The sequence below is a fragment of the Colias eurytheme genome, chromosome 30 (genome assembly GCF_061535395.1).
Source record: "Colias eurytheme isolate Ceu_HAF_F1 chromosome 30, ilColEury1 Martin Lab GWU primary, whole genome shotgun sequence".
Taxonomy (NCBI): domain Eukaryota; kingdom Metazoa; phylum Arthropoda; class Insecta; order Lepidoptera; family Pieridae; genus Colias; species Colias eurytheme.
In genome coordinates this window covers 3,662,456-3,686,774 of record NC_143009.1, presented here as the reverse complement: position 1 = coordinate 3,686,774, position 24,319 = coordinate 3,662,456, and the positions used below count along the sequence as shown (strand labels likewise).

Here is a 24,319-nt window from a genome sequence, read left to right as displayed (position 1 = left end):
TAAAATAATATACAGTACATGTTAATTAATTTATTAATTCAATTGTTTTTTAAAGTTATGCATACTTGTTTTTTATTTATAATAATATAAACGTACATACTCATTACATTCATTATTAAAATTTCAAATTATGAGTGTATCGATGCCTTGCTATATAAATTACATTAAAATCTTAATTAAAATATAATAATCGATTATCGATTATATTTTATAATCGATTACGGTTTTTACGGTACGTTGATATTCTTCAACATGCTTTTTTAAAATAATAAATAAATAAAAGTTACAATAGGTATGTCTTTTGCATCAATTTACAATGTAATCCCAAGTAAATCATTTTAAAATGACAACTAAAAAATATAATATGTATAATAATTAACAAAAATTAAAAACGTTCTTATATTATTTTATGAACCTAAAAAAAGTGTATTCCAATCGTATTACGAAACAAAAACGATGTTCGAAAAGGAAAACGCTGTAAAAAGAACACTTATTACATTTAACTTCATTATTAATCAAACTGCATTGCGACTGCATAGTAGTACCAAATTAATGCAGCGGAGACGTAGATCTGAAAAAAAGAAAATACTGAATAAAATAAAAAGAAGTAGGAGGCGCTTTTACGACAGATATTGAGTGGTGGGACGGGCTTAACATGCGCAAAGAACTTTTACTTGAAATTATTGCTAGGTAATGCTATAATTAACCTGTGTCATGACCTACACATTCATCTAACCTCATAATATAAAACGACTGTAGATTAACGTTATTAAAACAAGTTTACAAGCTATCATGAACATATAATTACGCAAAACGTTACGCCGCTGGGCGTGACATCACAAATCAGTCCAGTCGTGTTGAAAACAACACGTCGATTAGCCGTCTTTTTCTAAAATCTCACGTTAAAGAGAGAGGAACGATTAAACAGGCTAGCGATGATCGTATTCTGTCGAGGGTGTCGCCATTTTCGTTTTGACGAATATTGACAGCACAGCAGACAGACAGTGGCGCGGTGGTCGACGCAGCGTCTACCAGACTATTTTTATTTTGAAAGTGAATCGTTTTTAGTGAATTAATTATTTAAAATTGGAACGCATCATATCGTTATCATTATTACTTTCGTGTGTTACGTATTTCGGCAAAACACGTTCATAATACGTCAAAATTGTAGTTTACAGTGCTAACCTTCTTTTTTTCTTAGTGTTTTTGAGATGCAAGACGTGATCGATATGTGCAAGATGTACAGATGACTCTGCTTTATTCTGTTCAGCGTGTTCTTTTTCTGGTAAGTTGATATAAAACCGTTTATATAAGTGTATAACGTTTGAAAAATAATTATTAAATAGTTTATGTCATACATATGTGATAATTATTGTATCCACAAAGAATTTATGATATTGTGAGTACTTAACGAATTTGTTTGATAAGACTGTGTATTCTTTGTTGCGGTAGCTCCAGTTTGTTTACGAACTGTCACGGGCAGTACGGCCTAAGATATATAGCCTGGGTTGGCGACTATGCGTGGGTATTGTTCAAAGAGAATTGAACTTTCGGTGCGAGGCATAAGGTCTAAATTAGATGTGAACAGAGTGTGATAACAGCCCGTGGAATTAATTTATCACACGCCGCGCTTGACAAGTTGAAAACATAAATTCGACCTTGGCACACCACGTGGTTTATTGTGCTTTCTTTTACGACTTTATACGGTGTGTAACTTGTTAATTTTTGTTTAAATTTATGGGTTAGGTACACTTAAAATATTGAGAACCGATGACAATTAATGCACTATGTACTAAATGTTTTTTCTTTCTTTCTTTCTTTCACTAATTTTGACATTTGTCCACTTTATTTAATCGAAATGATAGGAATCGATTTTCTTTAATTTTTTGTGCTGGTAATTGTATTAAATTTTTAATGCTTTGTTTTCCAAATCCGAATTCATAAATTTCTAAAGTTATTACAAAAAAGAAAATTGTGTGAAATTAATTATTTCAAATATATAAATTTTCGTGAAATATATTATATTGTACTAGGTGGTTTTTAAATTTAATGTGTCAGTCAAATTAATCAAAACGATTCTGGGTAAGTGTAAGAGAAAATATTTAAATTTCTCGTTTGGCTGATTATCTTTTGTTTAAGATATATTATATAATACTAATCACTACTTTCATTAAAGTTAAGTTAATTAATTTAAATTAAATTTTCATTTACCCATGTATATTGTATAAGCTTATGCATATATCATAACTAGCTGTGCCCCGTGGTTTTACCCGCATTGCTCCACTCCTGTTGGTCTTAGCGTGATGATATATAGCCTATAGCCTTCCTCGATCGTATAGCGATCGGGCTATCTAACATCGAAATAATTTTTCAAATCAGACCAGTAGTTCCTGAGATTAGCGCGTTCAAACAAACAAACTGTTCAGCTTTATAATATTAGTATAGCTGTATAGAAATGTAGATAGGTACTAAATTATTAATCAATAATTGGTAAATAGCAATTTATTTAATAAACATAATACCTATGGATAAGATTATAGCAGATAACAATGATAAACAATAATCCTGTTTTATTTGTTTAACTAAATACTTTATTAATTTATATTTCATACAAAAAATTCATATTCCAGGAAAAAATAATCTATTTTGACTATTGACAAGGAAACATTGGTTTAAACTACAGGGAAATAGAAATCTATAAAAAGTGGATGACTTCAAGTTTCTATTATTAACTATGGCATGTTTTCAATAATTAAAAAATTTGCATGTATTACATACCTACTATTATTATTTCAAAATTAATGGTGAAGAATTATGTTTCCTTAATCTTTTTGATTTGACTCATATATGGCTAAATCTTTCAAACAAGTATATAGGCGTTAGATGTTTTTAAAAGTTATTTCAGTTGTTTTAGAATTCTTCATATTTGTCATTGTTATATAATCCATACTAATATTATAAATGCGAAAGTAACTCTGTCTGTCTGTCTGTTACTCAATCACGCCTAAACTACTGAACCAATTTACATGAAATTTGGTATGGATATATTTTGATACACGAGAAAGGACATAGGCTACTTTTTATTGCGAAATATGTACCACGGGTGAAGCCGGGGCGGACCGCTAGTGCCTTATAATGCAATCACACTAAGCTACCAGTTAGAACAATATTCTGACTTCTAGCAGACTTTTAAAAATACCTGTGTGTCTTAAAATACATTTAACCCGCTATACTTATTCCAAATATTTAGCCTTCACAGAGGTTTATTCATATATACTAGTTGTTCCCCGCGGTTTCACCCGTATTGCTTCGCTCCTGTTGGTCTTAAGGTGATGATATATAGCCTATAGCCTTCCTCGATAAATGGGCTTTCTAACACCGTAAGAATTTTTCAAATCGAACTAGTAGTTTCTGAGATTAGCGCGTTCAAACAATCAAAACAACTCTTCAGCTTATAATACATATTAGTATAGATTAGAATTATCAGTGAATGAAGATTTCAACTGAATTAAACAAACAAAGGTTCTCAATATGACCACATTTTTTAAGCAATTTAATGGCAATAACCTCAGAACTGTACTTTGATGAATTTTGATTTATGGAATGCCTTTCGGTTGGACCCATTTAAATTTTGTCCAGTTCTGACAATTTGAAGGCGGTTTAGATTTTTGTTAAAAAATTTATCTTGGCCATAAAATATAAAAAAAAATATGTGTGGCACTCGAGGGCTGCCGCGGTAAAGCTATTGCATAGCATCGCATCGCTGTGCCGGTTGGAGTGGGGGGGTGTTAGGTTTTTTCGTTACGGAATTTTTACATTCGGTCGCCGCGCTCAAAGTCTGAGATAAAAGCTATGCAATAGCTTAAAAATTAATAAGATAATGTGAACTATTATAGGAAATAATATAACACCTGTTTCACTGATTGATTTTCTTTATGAGATAAGTTTTTGATCCATATTTTTTTGTATATTATGTAACACATCTTTAAATCTTCCACATTTCTTGCAAAATAAATCATTTCATTTTTTTTCATTTCATTTCATTTGATCTTGAGACTTCTAAAAATTGATGTCACGAATAGAGTGTACACGGAACTTACAATTTTACATATTTTATATACACCACATACTCACTACATTTGATTTTTCGCGAATTTGCACGGCCTTATTTCAACAGCAAAATAAATTAATAAATCATACAACAAAAGCTCTTTTATACATCACTCTATCTATTAGTTAAAACTGCATCAAACTCCGTTCACTAGATACCTACTTAATAATGTAAGTATAGTAAATTCATAAATTTACCCCCTTATACAAAGGTCTATCTTTTGCTTTAAACTGCATCAAAATCCGCTCAGTGGTTTATTAATTTATCGTCAACAGATACACGGTAGATTTTGTTTTATTAATCCCGTAGCAAGCTCATATGACCATGATTTCGCGAGGTTAACAAGCCTATACGTTATATAGATGTACATAACTTGGTAATGTTTCACACGAATTGATTCGTGTTAAAACATTAAAAAGAGATCATTGAAAAAGGTGTGAAAATTTTGAAGACATTGTGTTACTCTGCATTCAAATTCGTTTAAATCCAGTCGTCTTACATGTCATATTTTTAATATGTACTACATACTAGCTTTCTGCTCGCGGCATCGCCCGCGCTTTCAAAGGAAAAGCCGCATAGTTCCCGTTCCCTTGGGATTTTCGGGATTAAACCTATCCTATGTGTTAATCCAAGTTACCCTTTATATGTGTGCTAAACATTGCAATTGGTTCAGTAGTATTTGCGTGAAAGAGTAACAAACATGCACACCTACAGATACACATACATCCATCCTCACAAATTTCATTTCGCATTTATAATATTAGTAGTATACATTTCGGTACAATTTAAATGCATATGACAATCGGAATTAGATGTTTTACAGCGGTAAAAAGTAGCCTATATCACTATCTAGGTTCCTAACTATATCCTGCGACAAAAATCATAACTAAAATCGATATTTTGCGAAACATAACCCTCCTTTCGCATTCGGGTAAGAAACACACTTTTGCAGTTATAATAATACTAGCTGTCCCGTCAAACGTTGTTCTGCCTAACTTTAGGGGTTTGAAAAATAGATGTTGGCTGATTCTCAGACCTATCCAATAGGCACACAAAATTTCATGAGAATCATTCCAGCTGTTTCGGAGGAGTTCGGTAACTAACATCAGAGTGAGACATGAGAGTTTTATATTTATAGAGATTAGTAGATAGATCGGTAAGGATAGAATTCTCTATTTCTTTCTGTTTTTCTTTTCATAACTACGTATGTAGTATCTTTAAACGTCCACAAAATGATACAGTTATTGACCTATAAATAATGCTTATAGACCTCTGAATATTATTTAGGTTAAATAATAGTACACTATGCCCCCTAAAAATCGCAAAATTTTCTCAAAAGGAGGTGAAATTATAACCTGTTTTTGAAGGTAGTCGCTAATTTGTTCTTTCCGCAAATTATCAGCGTACATAATTTGATAAGCATTCTACAAAGCGGGCGAAACGCTTGTTGTGTATAAGAGAGACATAGCAAAGATTACTAAATATTTACTACATCATAGTTCGATATTTGCCCTAAGGCACTACGTTCAGCCATCTGTTCTTTATAATGTTTTTAAATCATTATAATAACAGTAATACCACCTTCACTAAGCATTAAGGTAATTATTGATTATACGCTTTTCGTTAATGGCCCTTTCTAATGGTAAACGAATTGTTAAAAATGATGTAGTAGTTCTTGTGAATAATCTTCATGTTAAAACTGTTAAAACTAGACCATAATATGGAACTAGGACAACTTGACAGCCACTAAGTTTCAAATAAAAGAATAATCAAAATCAGTACAAATAACAAAGCTAAGAGGTAAGAGAGCCAAAAAAATTGTTATTATTTGAGCATTATTAGACCTTACAGATAAATCTTTATATTCATTAAAATCTATACATATCTATACTTAATATTATAAAGCTGAAGAGTTTGTTTGTTTGTTTGAACACGTTTGTTAATCTCAAGAACTACAGGTCCGATTTGAAAAATTCTTTCAGTGTTGGATAGCCTATTTACCGAGGAAGGCTATGCGGAGCCATGCGGGTGAAACCGCCGAGCGCAGCTAGTTTACAATATGTACGTATTTTTTTACCGGTACACTAGCACAGCTATAATAAGTTTTTCAAATCAATCAAATTAAGAATAAAAAAAAACTATTAACCCGCCAAATATTCGTAATTCAAAAAAAGAATGCTTCGTGTCTATGCACAGATAACATATTGCTTGTGTAAAGAACTTTTTGAATCTGTAATTTTTCGCATTTCGACCGACACGAGGACGGCTTAAACTCGGGGTAATTTAATTAAAACTTTCCAAATATCTTTCGATAAGTGTCTTCGAGACATGACGGTATTATTCAAGATCAAAGGGCAATGAACTGCAGCCCTGTGCGAATTATAGCAGTTAGACTACATTTTGACATTGGGTAAGGGCGAATATAATATGACATTTGAATTCTTATTCAAATGTAGGTATTTGTCTAGTATTATTTTCTTCGTAAATGGAGATTTTTTTTCTAAATATCTGTGAGGACTTTTTGTTTAATATGTTGACAATAATTGCTATGACGATAAATGTTTGTCTTGTACGATCACAGTAGGATAATGAGGGATAAGGTGAAAGGCAAAGGAATAGATAATTCATAGAGTTCATAGTTTTTGATGGATTTGACAGTCGAACTTAGAAGGGATAGTGCTTAGTGACTTATTCTTACGGTGCATTTATATCAAACGATCGAATGCTCATTCTAATCCTGCGTCAAATTCTTTTAGTGTAAACAGATGTAGAGCATTCTTTCGTTGTTCTTAGTGCGTTCGAATAGATTCTATGCAATGTACTAATACTGAACAACACTGGATACGAGTTTTCGTTTACACTAAAGAATGCTCTAGCTCTTTGTTCGTTTGGTCTAAATGCACCGTTAGATGTCTTATTAAGAAAAACAAACTGCAAAATTTACGAAGCTTATTTTATCTTGAGCTTTGTGAACTTTTTTGATAATCACATTGCCAATCGAACTATCGTTTGTTAGCAAGGAGTCATAATATGATGCACACGTTTCGTTTCGATTCGTTCGAATATCGAGAAGAAATAACAAACACGCACGAATACAATGTGTTAACTAGCCGACACTACCGCGCACTCGCTATTCGCTTCGAGATTCGCGAATTCTCGCTAAGTGCGGTTCTTAGGATGTAATAAAATGACACAAACAGAAAACTTTTTACTTTACTACTTACGAATCTGTGAACAGTGATCCGCAACGATACTAATCTTCTTATATATAAAAATGAATCGCAAAATGTGTTGGTAAGCGCATAACTCGAGAACGGCTGAACCGATTTCGATGATTCTTTTTTTATTATATTCCTTGAAGTACGAGGATGGTTTTTGTGTAGAGAAAACGTAAATATGTACCACGGGCGAAGCCGGGGCGGACCGCTAGTCTTCTTATATATAAAAATGAATCGCAAAATGTGTTGGTAAGCGCATAACTCGAGAACGGCTGAACCGATTTCGATAATTCTTTTTTTATTATATTCCTTGAAGTACGAGGATGGTTCTTATGTAGAGAAAACGTAAACATGTACCACGGGCGAAGCCGGGGCGGACCGCTAGTTCTATATGAATGTTTCGACGAGTGACGAGGCGAAAGACGAACACGAATGTGTAAATGCACCATTGGAGATATTTGATGTAGAAATATTATATCTATTTTTTTCATTTTACACTAGTCCTATTCCTTACGTGTGAATATACATCCTACATTAAAACCAGCAAACCAGAATATTCCACGAGGATAGTATTATAAAAGAAAAATTTTTATAATAAAATGGCCAGCAAATTTTGTCACGAGTGCAAGATTCAGAACGAAATTTTACACAGCTTACCCGCGAAAAAAGCGCTTTGACAGCGAAAAAGGCGGGAACAGCCGCCATTACGGCCAAGTGACGCCTCGGCCAACGCTATAATTGGCAAACGCGAGTTATGGACAGATTTTAATAACGTTCAACGTGGTTCTACCGCAAGTTATTGCTTGTTCGGATTATTTATTTGGGAACGACAATGCTTGGGATTGTTTGTTATTAACATGGCTTGGTGTTGCCACTTATCAGTTGCCAGTGTTGTGTAAGTGCCATGTTTTCGTTTGACAGGACTGTTACGTTATATTTTTTTACTCTACAAGTTGATTTATTCTCCGTTTGGGAATAATTTATTAGATAGTTCGGTAGTCGAATAGAAATCTTTTTGCAAAGATGCATAACTACGTTACGTCGCATCTATTATAAGGAAAATTTATCAATTGGACTTTTACGAATTAAAAAAAAAGATTTGTGTAGATTTTACGCGATAAGTGTGATAACACTGGAGAAGACGATCTACGAAATAAATATTCCATTATAAGTACAACTTATTCAATTATATTGGACTTTTACGAATTAAGTTAAAAATTTTATGAATTTAGAATATACTATAACATTCAATTTTTTCTTAGAAACTAAGCGTTAAATAAAACAACTGCATTATTTCTCAATATTGCAAGTTGTTAATATCTTCTACATAACGAAAATCCAATATTCATTCCGACTAAAATACTATACAAATAATACTCATTCATAGTATGATTAGAAGACAAGTTGATCAACAAAAGCAATAGGGAATCCTCGCGTTAGGGTTGTCACAAAAAGAGACACTAAATAAAGATTATAATATCGTGGTAGCAGCATGCATTTTTACATGTTGTATATTTTAGTTTACATAGTTATATTTTACGGGAATGGCTTTAACGTCAAATAATTAAAACAAAATGATGTATCATAAGCTTTTTCGCGTCACTTACACATTCGCAATGTAATACATATACTTACAACATTTCCATTTGCTTGCTATAAATAAAGTATTTAAATTAAAAATTACATGCATGCACCAATACAATACCACAATGCTTAAATATAGATTCCATATTACATGATATTATTTCGTCATAGCGGCAACCCTAGATCAAGGGACGCCCCAACCAATTCCAAATTTGAATTCACATTTCAGCGTTTCCTGTAAGGCAGTTTATTCCTTTGTATTCCGTCTGCGTGTACATTTTAATTCCCTCCTTTATGTTTTCTTATTAAAATGTAGGTACAACCGTAACTAATTGTGAGCCTAGGTTTAACCGACACGGAAAATGAGAATTGTTTTCTCATAAACGTATAAAGGGCAGTGTCCAGACTGATGTATTAAGCATAAAAACTAGAAGAGAATTAAATTTTTCTATAATACATTAAATAGTCCATTGAATGAGTCCCTCCAAGGGGGGTCTAGAGTGCGTGAGTTAGTAACGTAAGATGTTTCTTCGGAAACATGTCAAGAGTCCCTAGGTAATAAACATACTAAAACCCCGGGACACTAGGAGGAGCCCCGGAGTGGGGGGAGGGGGGGAATGGGTCCATTTTTTCATTTTTCGCTTAAATCTCAAAAACGGTACATGTTAGAGAAAAACTTTCAAGGAAAAGTTGAAAGGCCATAAAATTATCTACAAGTTGTACCTAAATCATTTTTTCCTATATCCTACCGTTTCTGAGTTATACGCAGTAAAAAATGATTTTGGCTCAAACAATTTCCCCATACCGATCAAAAAATATTTCTTTCTTCCAAAAAACTCAAATGTGCAACTTGTGACCGGTACTGATAGATTGCTCTTAATTAGGTCTATAATTGGTAAAATAAACACATTCCTCCATGGAAGCCTTTAGGAGGAATCGATTGTCAAAATATTATATTAGGGCAGTTTGAGTTACTGAACTTGATCTTTTTATTTTTTTCTTCCAAAAAACTCAAAAGTGCAACTTGTGACCGGTACAGATAGATTGCTCATAATTAGGTCTATCATTGATAAAAATACCAGATTCCACCACGGAAGGTTACTGGGAATTGAATTTTATCAGGGTAGTTACGATACTTGAACTTTTAATTTTTCTCTTCCAAAAAACTCAAAAGTGCAACTTGTGACCGGTACAGATAGATTGCTCGTAATTAGGTCTATCATTGATAAAAATACCAGATTCCACCATGGAGGCGTTTACGGGGAATTGAATTTTATTAGGGTAGTTAGTTAAAAAGTTCAAGTATCGTAACTACCATAATAAAATTCAATACCTCCTAAACGCCTCTATGGTGGAATCTGGTTTTTTTATCAATGATAGACCTAATTATGAGCAATCTATCGGTACCGGTCACAAGTTGCACTTTTGAGTTTTTTGGAAGAAAAAAAATAAAAAGTTCAACTATCGTAACTACCCTAATAAAATTCAATTCCCCGTAAACGCCTCCGTGGTGGAATCTAGTATTTTTATCAATGATAGACCTAATTATGAGCAATCTATCTGTACCGGTCACAAGTTGTACTTTTGAGTTTTTTGGAAGAAAAAAATAAAAAGATCAAGTTCAGTAACTCAAACTACCCTAATATAATATTTTGACAATCGATTCCTCCTAAAGGCTTCCATGGAGGAATGTGTTTATTTTATCAATTATAGACCTAATTAAGAGCAATCTATCAGTACCGGTCACAAGTTGCACTTTTGAGTTTTTTGGAAGAAAAAAATAAAAAGATCAAGTTCAGTAACTCAAACTACCCTAATATAATATTTTGACAATCGATTCCTCCTAAAGGCTTCCATGGAGGAATGTGTTTATTTTACCAATTATAGACCTAATTAAGAGCAATCTATCAGTACCGGTCACAAGTTGCACTTTTGAGTTTTTTGGAAGAAAAAAAATAAAAAGTTCAAGTATCGTAACTACCCTAACAAAATTCAATTCCCCGTAAACGCCTCCGTGGTGGAATCTGGTATTTTTATCAATGATAGACCTAATTATGAGCAATCTATCTGTACCGGTCACAAGTTGCACTTTTGAGTTTTTTGGAAGAAAAAAATAAAAAGATCAAGTTCAGTAACTCAAACTGCCCTAATATAATATTTTGACAATCGATTCCTCCTAAAGGCTTCCATGGAGGAATGTGTTTATTTTACCAATTATAGACCTAATTAAGAGCAATCTATCAGTACCAGTCACAAGTTGCACATTTGAGTTTTTTGGAAGAAAGAAATATTTTTTGATCGGTATGGGGAAATTGTTTGAGCCAAAATCATTTTTTACTGCGTATAACTCAGAAACGGTAGGATATAGGAAAAAATGATTTAGGTACAACTTGTAGATAATTTTATGGCCTTTCAACTTTTCCTTGAAAGTTTTTCTCTAACATGTACCGTTTTTGAGATTTAAGCGAAAAATGAAAAAAATGGACCCATTCCCCCCCTCCCCCCACTCCGGGGCTCCTCCTAGTGTCCCGGGGTTTAAGTATGTTTATTACCTAGGGACTCTTGACATGTTTCCGAAGAAACATCTTACGTTACTAACTCACGCACTCTAGAACTTTTTATTCAATGGACTAAAAGGAATTTTATAATTTAATGCAAAAAATCGTATATTCGCGAGTGAAGTCGTGAATGGAAAAATATTATTATATGAGTTAAAGAGAATGTGATGCTCTCTTACATTTAATTAACTTTCCTTCATGTACCTATTGCCTTCTAGCGTGAAATCTTTATTTTTTTGTCGAAGGAAAGCTATGTATTAGGTATCTGCATACGATAAAATGTTGATCGAATCAAATTTATTCGCTTACCAAATAAAATCTTATATTAGCGCTATAACACCAGCTGATACGTCAGTTTGTCCAAATCCTTTGCCTCATTAGACCCTTCATAAAAAAAAAATATCTCTTGACAGCGCGGCAAAACCGAATTGTCAAATTTGCAATCTTTTAAAAATAGAACGAAGAACCATTTGATTTCTAACCTCCGAATCCTTGTCATAACTTAGTGCGGGGGAAAAGAAATTCCTTGTCTATTTGTTGTTTGTAAGACGGCCGTGCAAGTCAATATTTGAGCAGATGTGCTGTGGGGGCGCGCGCAAAAATGTTATTTTTATGCGACCTACATGGAAATGTCGGTGCTACCCTATCTAGTGATGTACGGTGTCGATAGTTTGGGTAATATAGTTTTGTAGTGTCGATGAAAAATTGTGGAAAGTATCACATTGTATAGTGTAGTTATTCCTGCAGGTACATGTTTATGTAATAACTTAATGCAATAATTGCAGTTTAACATTATCAAAATTAATAATAGGAAAATAATAAATCCGTTTATATGTATACTACGATTAATTAAATATATAATACATACTTAATTCTCGGCACATAGATAGAACATAATATGTTGCTCCCATTTTAGAAGCGGACTAACAATTAAGTATGTCGAAAATAAATATTTTTCAATATAATTAACGTAAAATCGTATTTTCTAACAAATAAATTTATTAAAACAATAGCAACAGTTAATGGCGTGTGAAGTTATTGCTAAAATATTCAAATTTGCTTTCAAATTAAAAACGGAAAGAGCTATTTTACTTATCTTTAATGTTTCCGACATTAAGATAGGTATTTATTGAAATAAATATAATACTAAACACTACATTAGTTACCTGATAACCTATTTAAGGTAGAACCCAAATTAAATAATACCTCCAAATCAATTTGAAATGAAAGTGATAGATAGTATTTTTCAGTAATTTACGACGTTGTCGATACATACGCAGGTCTTAATTTACCTTATAATAATTAATCGAACACCTTCTTTTAACTTCAAAAGTTATATTAATTCATGAATTCTAATTATTATTGAAACAGTTTAATACATTTACCTCTGTTGTTGTAACAAAGACAAAAAGGAGATATATTTTGTATGTTTGTGTGTTCCTAAACTTTCCTAGTTCAACCATGGGTATTTATTTACCAAAAACAAGAACTAGGTAATATTGCCAAAAAGGCTCACATTAATGAGTTTTGTTTAGCTTCCGACCCCGGTTGAGCATGCGTGCATGCATATTTCAATATAAACATGCACAAAAAAGTATCTTAAGCCCTTACGTATAGAAGAATATATTAATATCAACATTCTCACTCTAATTACTCTGACCCACGTTCCACTTAACGTAACGTGTTGGGAAAAATTTGCATTGTGTTGAAAATAACGATATATTGTATGTATTTACTAACTAACGGCTCGCGGCTTTGCCCGCGTGGAAAAATCTATGGAAATGGGACATTTGACCGCGGTAAAAAGTAGCCGATGTTACTCTCTAGCCTCCTGACTATCTGGACATTTGACCGCGGTAAAAAGTAGCCGATGTTACTCTCTAGCCTCCTGACTATCTGGACATTTGACCGCGGTAAAAAGTAGCCGATGTTACTCTCTAGCCTCCTGACTATTTTCAGACACAAAAATTATATCACGAAATCGGTCCGTTGCGACGTGAATGACGGACTAACAAACAAACATACTTTGGCAAATTCTTAACAAATTTCCACCCGCGCTTCGCCCGATTTATGTAAAACCTAATAAATTATATAATAACACATAAATAAATTATCTTAAAAAAACCTCAATATCCGTTGCGTAGTTTTAAATACATATTAAAGCATACAAAGGGACGGACAGACAGCGACAGCTACTTTATTTTATACAGTGTAGTGATAAGTATGGATTAGTATAAGGATGTATCACTTGCTTTAAATTGTATTTGTGTAGTAGATCTTGTATGGAATAGATACTGTTATTTATTTGGACATAAGCTTTCCGCCCGCGGTTTCGTCCGCGTCTCCAAAGAAAAACTCGAATAGTTCCCGTTCCTGTGCAATTTCAGAGATTATAACCATCCTATGTTAATGTAAATCAAAGTCCTTCTGTGTGTGCCAAATTTCATGAAAATAGGTTCAGCACTTATAGGTGGAAGGGGTGATAAACATGCAAACTTACGCATTTAGAATATTAGTAGGATGAGTGATGTGTAAGATAAACAGTATGAATAGTGACGAAATTTTGTATAATATCGATAGTATCGTTACACCACTAATAAAATTACCCTTTCCTCGCCTCGTCCGAACCCTGCGTTTGCAGACGAAACAAAAATTTGTTTCTTAATACAAACCTTCTCTATTATTTAACGAATATTATCATAAATTCAGAAGGGTTTTCGTTTACGAATACAGATAAGAAATGTAAAAATATATTTATTATCTGTATTTCGTAATTTGGCATTTAGATAATATGTGTTTTGGTAGACATGTATTTGTTGAAATTCGGTATCGGTCAACCTTCATAGTAAAATAACAAAGTGATATAGTGAATAAGATCATTATTTGTGACTAGCTGCTCGCCCCAGCTCGTCTGTTGGTATAAAAATCGCAAAATTATTTTAAAATGTCAGTCTCCCTGTGAATACGGGGGTGTCGGGTTAATAATATGAATATGTCGGGTTAATGATATAATCTATCTAAATCTATACTAATAAATAAAGTTTTTAATTTTAATTTTTTACATTAAAATCGGTTCAGTTGTTTAGGAGCGCATCGATGTATTAAAAGTTAAAACATGTTTGATATATCGGAAGAGTAACAGGATACCAATTCATAATTTATATCGATGTATTAAAACATGGAAAATACTTCTACACATTTTAAGATGTTCCATATTGATATCATAATTTATCGAAATTGTTCATGAAGACGTTCTAATAGGGTAGGTACGTTACGATTTACGCAATTCTGTCAAGCAAGCCGTGTATCAGTTATGATATTAGCAAGTATGTTCCACGTTAATAACCTAATAATCTAATATTTCCGCTCCACTGCCTTTCTAGTTGCCAGCAACGAAATTCAAATTACCCGATTTGTAATTCGTGTTGCCAGTAAAAAAACAATTGCACCCGAAAATCATTTAACACGTCGTGTTTATTCATGTCGTTATGGACAGTTAAACATTCACGTTCAATTATCACGATTTAACACGTTTTAAAAATGCCAGCACGCTTCCGTTAAATGCTCATATTTTGTACGTGTGGCCTGGGTGGTGCAAGTTATGGATTAGGAGCGTTTTTTTATGTTAGAAATTGTGATTGTAAAAAAATTATAGTACAGGTTCGATTTTGAGTAGGTTTGATCTTGTTTGTATGCTGCATGCTGATATGAGTTGTAATCGTGGTTCTATTTATTAAAGGCCCGGTTTGTATTGTGAAGCCTACAACATTCCTCATAAACTAAGCTTTTAGTTAGAGATTGACACTAACAATCGGTATGCAATATTTTGTACCAGTATAATCTTCTTATATATAAAAATGAATCGCAAAATGTGTTGGTAAGCGCATAACTCGAGAACGGCTGAACCGATTTTGATAATTCTTTTTTTTTATTCCTTGAAGTACGAGGGTGGTTCTTATGTAGAGAAGACGTAAACATGTACCACGGGCGAAGCCGGGGCGGACGGCTAGTTACTTATAAAAAGTGACGCGTGCTACAACTGATGCGCGTGATGTAAAAGAAATCTAAATTTAAGCAGCATTTTAGTATGATTTGAGAATAAAGTGAAATCAAGAACTCAATTCAGAAACTGGCCGTTAGACCATTTTTCGGGCTTTATGACCATTGTTTAGTTAAGTAGTTTTTAACTTCCGTGTAGACAAATCGCTCTAAGTTCATTTCTTGACACGCAATAACCTAATATTAGTTATTAATTAACGAATGGAACCGGTTGCCTAACTTCACTAACGATTGTTCACGGGATGGGTGAAATTATTTTAGATGAAAGCAAATAAACAGACGACCAGATGTCTACTTGAATAGTTAGCGGCTATGGGTGCCTTCATTTGATACTGAGTAATGTAATTAACAGGGGAATGCTTGAATTGTGGCTAATCTATACTAATATTATAAAGCTGAAGAGTTTGTTTGTTTGAACGATCTAATCACAGGAACTACTGGTCCGATTTGGAAAATTCGGTTAGATAGCCTATTTATCGAGGAAGGTTATAAGGCTATAATATATTATCATCACGCTAAGACCAACAAGAGCGGAGCAATGCGAGTGAAACCGCGGGGCACAGCAAGTTTAAGTATTTCTACGTAAGCGTATGGATCCTGGGTGAAGTGGTTATAGACCTAAAATATCGTAGTTAAACTTAGAAGATGCGGTGACGTGACCTAACTTACGTCTAATAGGCCCTCTATAAACTCGTCACCTCCTATTTTTTATCTTTATTTTGCAAAGTATTGATGATCTTTTGTTGCTCGTAGCAAGATCAAATAACATAAACCCTTCCTCGAAAGATTGTTTATTCAGCAAATTGGAATAGAAAAATTACCAGTAGTTTTTACTTTAAAGTGAAACTTTTATTACATCGTCTCAAACTTTTTGGTCTGTGTAGCGCATGTCGCGTGTATCGCGGCTGCCGAGTAGATATACCTACTCGGCAGCCTACCGTCACGCGACATGCGCTACACAAAGCAGTGTTCGGAACCGTTCGAACAGTTTCACTTTTACCGTGGTTTCATAAAACCACACAACATTTTTTTCTGATATATTAGTGCATTCAACAAAAACGAAGTCTTACTGTTTAAATATTTTATAACATTAGGATAGAAAGTGTCAATCTCAGCTAGTCCGTAAACCCAGACGATCAGCAAGGTGAATGAATACTAGGTATTATTTTAGCGGTCAAAAGATCATAGTAATGTGGATCACGTGCGCAGCCAAGTCTTTATTGTCTATTTATACTAAACACTTGATTTGTGGCTTGCCATCTCTTACGAATCGAAAGTTCTTTGTTTTTGTATTGCACGCCTCATAAGCGAAGCGTTGAGGTGGGTACTACTGTCACTTCGCGCAAAACATCTGATTTTTCAAACTTAAAATGTCTTTATGTATCATACATTGCACTTGTAAGATAATACATACACACACATATTAAGAAAAAACACTATTTTTAACGTTCATGATATTTTTGATGTCATTTTTGTTATTTAAACTAGTTAAAAAACAGTTTAAAAAAGTTCTGTCTTAGACGTCCGTGTGTCTGTATGTGCGGATCCTTTTTCTTGTTAACACGATAGCGACCGAAATACTTTACTAATCGAGTCTTTTTTTTTCTCTTACGCTTGAGTATGCTCAGGAATAGAACCCTTTCATTTTTCAGGGTCTGATTCGATGTGGTTTAATTGTTATTAAATAAACAAAAATAATAATTAATAAATATTTATTAAAAAAAATTATGAGGCGTGCACTTTTGGATTTTCCAAATTATTTTTAATCTGTGACTTTTTTAATTTGGTTAACGTGTAAAAGAGTAAATGTGGGAGATAGTCTGTTGTAATTTTTTGCGTGTTCTGTTAAACTGATTTGAGAAGATTTTAGAGATAGATATATAGTTTAGTTTCTCTATGCAGGTAGTAAGATAGATGGAAAATAAAGATAATTGCATTTTTATAATGTTAGTAATTGTTAAGGGAAATATTTTAAACAAAAATCTTTTAAGTGCAAAAAATGATACGCATAATGGTGTCTCGTTTTAAGTGTTGCAATTTCATAAATTTGTGTAATTTAAAACTACTTATACCATTCCAAAGTGTTCTTCAGTCTATAAATTGAATTAACAGTGTTTAAATATTTACTAAACGACGTTTCGATTAACAAAAACCCAGCATCTGTCCCGCCTCACAAAAATTGATTGTGCCGAATTCACGAACCTTATTAAAGAACAAAATTACGCCAAGGGCCCTCCGGAGCTTTTACAAATGTAACGAACTCTCAAGAACACTAGCGGAAATTAATTTTTCACCCTGGCATCACCGGCGTTCGAAATTGAACTAATTGCGACAGCCGAGCGTCGGTGTTGCTGCTTTTTTGTATCAATTATCTCCCGCCTTTTCGGGAGATTTAATTCGAGCGCACTTGAAACGTAGCGACAAATGATGTAATGTTTTAATTAGAGGAAGGTTATGTAATTAGGGATTTGTGTGTATTAGCGTTGAGTGGATGAATTTTAAGTTCTGAATGTCGTATTTTTTGTTAGTGGCTTGAATTATGGTGCCTTTAGTGTTGATTTTGTAAAAATAATAAACAAGCGTGTAGTTATTTTTGTGTAATTTATAATAATAAGTTGTTAAGTATCTACACTTTAAATTTGTTTAAAAATAACACTACAAAAACGAAATATTACTGAAACAGTAATGTATCTTGAAATAAATATGCCCTATAAGTATACCTAATCTACATAAATAGCCAGTTTTCACAATTTCCGGATATGTTTATAACTTATAAGTAACTATACGTACAGAATGTATGAAAATTGAAAATATAAGACAGTCATCAGCAAATGCAGCAAGCCGTGAAATAAGTTTTAAGTGGATTATTTGCATTATTCATCGCATTTATTATTTCGAATGCGAGATTATAAATCTCAATTAGTTATAGCTAAACAGATGTTATATGTAATGCCCCAAAGGAACATGAAAAACTCTTAAAACTTTTACATATTTTCCGACAAAATCAAACATTAAATATTCGTTGTAAGCGGAACGAAACAAATATGGAACGGGGTTAAGATTTTTGCCGTTCCCTTTAATATTTTAGCGATTCTCTGCGGCATCGAATGCTCAATAATTTGCAGATATACTCTGTCGATGGCTGCTTGTCTATGCGCCATGTAGGGGTGGGTTGTGTTGTCGATACTTTTTATACTATTTAATTTATTGTATATTTAAATATTTGTTTTTATGTATGTAAGGAATAAACTCAACTTACTTACTGTATCAACTAAAAATTACTTTTGCCTTTAGAAAGTTACATAATTATTAATTAGCCTGGGCAATCGGATAGTATTTAAAATGCCTTCTGTACACCAGAAAAAAACTATTTTCTAAAAGTGGGGTTCAAACAGACACCCTTTGCCGTATAATCAAGATACCAATGCGCCACCTGGACGTCAGTTATCAAGAATATATGCCGCCAACACCAACTACTGATTAATTGTCTTGTGTTTTATTTATTTCTATTCTATTTAAAACTACTTGGAACCCGCTTCTTCACTCGCGTGGAATAAAAGGTAATTTATGAGCAAATTTAGACTAGGCAATACCTATATCTGTGAACCAAATAACTGATCTGATCAGCTGAATTTGTGTGAGCTGAAGAGTAACAAACATTTTTTTTATTCTTAGCTACTCGAAATTAGTGCACAAATCGTGGCCTTATAGCTAAAAGCCATTTTTTCATAAGTATAATTAATATAAGTAGGATACTTAATACGTCTAAGGTATTTTATTGCAACGCTTTGATAAAAACGAGTTAAGGTCACTGTACAGTGGCTTTATCGTAATAATTCTACTTTTTAATACTTTAATAAGATAAGAGATAAGATGCGTAGAACAGTAAGGCGACTGGTAAACCTTAATACAACTTTGATAAAAAAGTAAATATCGTTGTACTTATAAACGTAATATTTTATTTACTTAATTAGAGCAAGCGTTGAGAGTGAAATTTCAAGGTCGTGTCATGGCACTTCCGTGACGTCATGGAGTTAGGCGACGATTTTGGTATCTTTGAATCTTGCAAGTTTCACTTCTGACACGTATGCTCGGCACACACGCTCTTTTATTTATTATAACTTATACAGGGTGTCCCACTGTTGGTATACTAAGCTCAAAATAGGTTATAGTTTTGCATACGCTGAGTACGTAAAAAATACTTAAAAAATTCCAGACGCATTTTTTTTTCAAATAGATGAAATCTTAAAACTCTATGTGTATACCCATAACAGGCAACCCGCACAGCTTTGCCACCAGCACGTGGGCTATCGTTTAAGATTATGTTTTCATAGACAAAATGCTCACATTAGAGAAGCGTTATATGCCGGCTGCGCGAAGCCAGAGAAGGAAACATGAATTTTCAGGAATTTAGCTAAAAATTTTTGACGTAATTTTGTTGTTTAAGTATTTTTTTCATGATCAGTGTATGCAAACCTATAAGTCCCTTCGCGCTTAGTATACCAATAGTGTGACACCCTGTATATGACCACAGAAAGGAAAAAAATGTCTATGAAACTTTTGTAAGTAGTTGTTTCAAAATAGTTTTTTAACTGGGCACAAATTATTTATAGGTATTAAGAAATTATTATGTCAGTAGCTGTGGCATAGGGTTCCAATCCAAACATTTGTATTGAATCGTAAAAATAAATAATTTAATTTTTACTTTCTACAGAGAAGACGCAGACAATCTCAAGTTTCAACGTTTAAATGTATGGAGTATTAACGCATAGTGTAGTGGACCTCTTTAGGGACTATAGACATTGCCTATGATCAATGATGTCATACTATATCATTGCTTTAACGACAAAATATCGAATACGTCATAATTATCGATAACACGTTACCACACTAGTGTAGGTAAGCGCGTAGATAAGTTAGCCATTTGAATGCTGGCCGCGTTCGAACCGGCGCGGCGTTCGAATTTTGAATATTTACAGTGATACGCAACGACGCAGGCTGAAAACTTGACAGCCGATGAAAAGATATATTCTGTGTCTGTTAAAAAAAATAACTGTCATCCGATTTTTATGTTATTAAAAAGTTTTCTTATTACGTCTCATTTAATAAATAGAAATATATAAATATTTATAATAATTCTAAAACCTTCCTCAAGAACCACTCTATCTATTAAAAAAACAGCATCATAATCCGTTGCGTAGTTTTAAAGATACATATACGGACGGCACAGGGACATAGGGACAAAGAAAGGAACTTTGTTGCACGCCTCATAAGCGAAGCGTTGAGGTGGGTACTACTGTCACTTCGCGCAAAACATCTGATTTTTCAAACTTAAAATGTCTTTATGTATCATACATTGCACTTGTAAGATAATACATACACACACATATTAAGAAAAAACACTATTTTTAACGTTCATGATATTTTTGATGTCATTTTTGTTATTTAAACTAGTTAAAAAACAGTTTAAAAAAGTTCTGTCTTGGACGTCCGTGTGTCTGTATGTGCGGATCCTTTTTCTTGTTAACACGATAGCGACCGAAATACTTTACTAATCGAGTCTTTTTTTTTCTCTTACGCTTGAGTATGCTCAGGAATAGAACCCTTTCATTTTTCAGGGTCTGATTCGACGTGGTTTAATTGTTATTAAATAAACAAAGATAATAATTAATAAATATTTATTAAAAAAAAATTATGAGGCGTGCACTTTTGGATTTTCCAAATTATTTTATACTATACTAGCTGCTCCGCGCGGTTTCACCCCCGTCACCCGTGGCTCCACTCCTGTCAGTCGTAGCGTGATGATATATAGCCTATAGTCTTCCTCGATAAATGAGCTATCTAACACCGAAAGAATTTTTCAAACCGGACCCGTAGTTCCCGAGATTAGCGCGTTCAAACAAACAAACTCTTCAGCTATATAATATTAGTATAGATTGTTTTTTATATCGGTACCTACCGAAATAAATATTTCCGATACTTTACCATTTTATTAAACACCGAAAACTGCAGTATAGAATCAATATCATCTTTAATATTATCGTTAATTTTTGCAGCGTAAAAGACATTTGTATAGCTTATTATTATGCGCTATTCTGCAGGTACATAAGTTACATCACTAGCCATAGGTAATAAAAATCCGTTCAGTGGTTTTTACTCAAAAGAGTAACAAACGCACATCCATACGTTAGTAGGATATTCTAGTATTCTTTGTCGTAGTAGGTAGGAATCTATAATATAAAAATGAATCCCAAAATGTGTTGGTAAGCGCATGACTTGAGAACGGCTGAACCGATTTCGTTAATTCTTTTTTTATTACATTCCTTGAAGTACGAGGATGGTTTTTATGTAGAGAAAACGTAAATATGTACCACGGGCGAAGCCGGGGCGGACCGCTAGTATTAGTATAGATTTGACATTATGTATAACAAACAACTAAAAGCGCAGGATTGAATCAAATGGCTTATATTTTGCTATCTCGTAGTAGGTAGGAATACCTTATAAAAAATAAAAATAATAATAAAATAATAATATGTGGATCTTCACGTGTAGCCCCATTTAAATATTAAACAGGTCGAAGTACGATAACGGGTATTTATCTACACCTTACGAAAGTCGCATTAATAATAACACAGCAACACCACATATTTTGGTCTCGTAGCCTCAAGCAAGAAAGTGATGTGTTGCCTGACACAAAAAAATATGAAATTTAATTATACACTGAGCGAGGTGTTGCCAATAATAAATATGGCCGTTATGTGGGTGTTTGAATTAATTAAATGGTATTTTATTTTGACCTAGATGTTATTATTAGACGTTTTTTTTTGTTTCTGTGAGTTAAATGTTATGTTCATAGTTATTAGCGCGTAAAGTGAAGCTTTTTATGTCATGTAAAATAAGATTTAAATGTTCTAATAATAAAGTAAAGTAAATTGTTATTGTAGGCTATAAAATCTACCTGCATAACGAATTTGCCAAAAATTTTCTAGGTTTCTTGTGAATGTGCATTAAATACAATGCACGAACTAATTCCCCTTTTTTTATCTTCTCTACAAATAAGATTCCCCTGTCACAATGTTAGTTATCAACTATTATACTCCTACAAAACGGCTGGACCGATTCTCAAGAAATTTGTGTGCATATCGGGTAGGTTTGAGAATCGGTCAACATCTATTTTTCATACCTCTAAATGATAAGAGTAAGGCAGAACAACGTTTGCCGGGACAGCTGAGTATTAGGGTCCGTTCACACAGACCAGTTCGGAGAGGAGAGGATATTCTTATCATGATGAAAACAGAGTTTTTAGTATTTGTAGTAAGGTTTTGACATTAAGAATGCTTGAACGCGCTTGGTGTGAAATAATAAGAGGAGCTGACCGGCTCCGATCGCGTACTTTTTCTCGTTCGCGCAGCCGTTCGGCTCTGATTGCATGCGCATCCGCTTTCAGATAGCTTCCAGCGGTTCTATGTGAAATAGTTGGCGGCTCCGCTCGCGCCGATGTTCTCCGAGCCGGTCTGTGTGAACGGACCCTTAATGTAAATATTGTTGTAGATATTTGAATTAAACTATTACGGAATAATATCTACCGTATTGTAGCGGTAAAACAACAAAGTCATTCGTGCCGCTTTCTAATCTATTTAAATAATACTAAAATAACTTTTTTTTATCAAAATTAGCGAATCGAGCGCCTAATTATATGGTGCTCTTTAAACAATTCACCTATCTTTTCTAAAGTTACTTAGAAGTGGTTTAAGAATTATGTCCACTTTATTTTTCTCATTATTTTTCTATATTAATTTTTACGCTATACACTATTAACTCATTTGATAAAACCGCGATTTCACTTTATAAGTACCTCTAGCCTATGTGCTAATCCAGACTATAATATATCTCAATACAAAATTCCATACAAATCCGATCAGCTGTTTTTCGTGAAAAAATAACAATTATATGTTTTTTATAAACTTTCTCTTAAATATAATAGACTAGCTTACTAGCTAATAAATTATATTTAAAAACCTTCCTCTTGAATCACTCTATCTTTTAAAAAAAACCGCATTAAAATCCATTGCGTATACATAGGGACATAAGGACAGAGAAAGCGACTTTGTTTATACTATGTAGTGATAATACGTATTAGTAGCAATAAGATTATTATTTAAATATTTCTATAACACAGCTAAAACATCCAAAAGGCAATTAAGCTCGCAAAAATATAATGAAGTTATTACAAGATAACAAAACAAAGGCATCTTTAAAAATAGGGTAACTGCAGGGCTATCTTATACCCATTTAGTGGCAACACTTGTGATGAATTGTGCCCTGTGTTTTTAATATGCCTTTTTATTGTCTGCAGCCTGCAGTGTTGCTATCTTGAATTGTGGGAAGATGTGAATGAAATATATATAAGCAGATTACATAAATATTAGAAGAAGAACTAGCTTTCCGCCCGCGGCTTCGTATGCGTTTTCAAAAAAAAAGCCGTTAGTTCCCGTTCCCGTGGGATTTCTGGGATAAAAATCTATCCTGTGTTAATCCAATTTACCCTCTATATGTGTGCTAAATTTCATTGTATTCTGTCAGTTGGACAGCTTACAAGTGAGGGCATAGTGTTGAATCTTATTATTTTATGCTCTTATATCGTTCTAGATAGGTTATCTGGTGGTTCAAATGACCCATAATTTTTTCAACATGGGCCTGTAGTCTATGATAGCATATTTGACACTTTAACGTATATTTTCACATATTATTGGAAATTTTAACTAACAGATAAGATAAACTGTACAAAT

General features: G+C 33.3%; 1 protein-coding gene across 2 annotated transcripts in view; it reads left to right on the top strand.

The window, feature by feature from the left end:
• Positions 1 to 939: 939 nt before the first annotated feature.
• The window catches only part of LOC149895770 (homeobox protein PKNOX2-like), a 42,587-nt gene continuing 19,207 nt past the window's right edge, over positions 940 to 24,319 (top strand). The window contains exon 1 of one of the 2 annotated variants that reach the window (XM_090118490.1): positions 940 to 1,285. The gene's annotated coding sequence lies outside the window, so the exon portion shown is untranslated. The remainder of the gene's footprint in view (positions 1,286 to 24,319) is intronic. The other variant, XM_090118489.1, reaches the window with a different exon arrangement.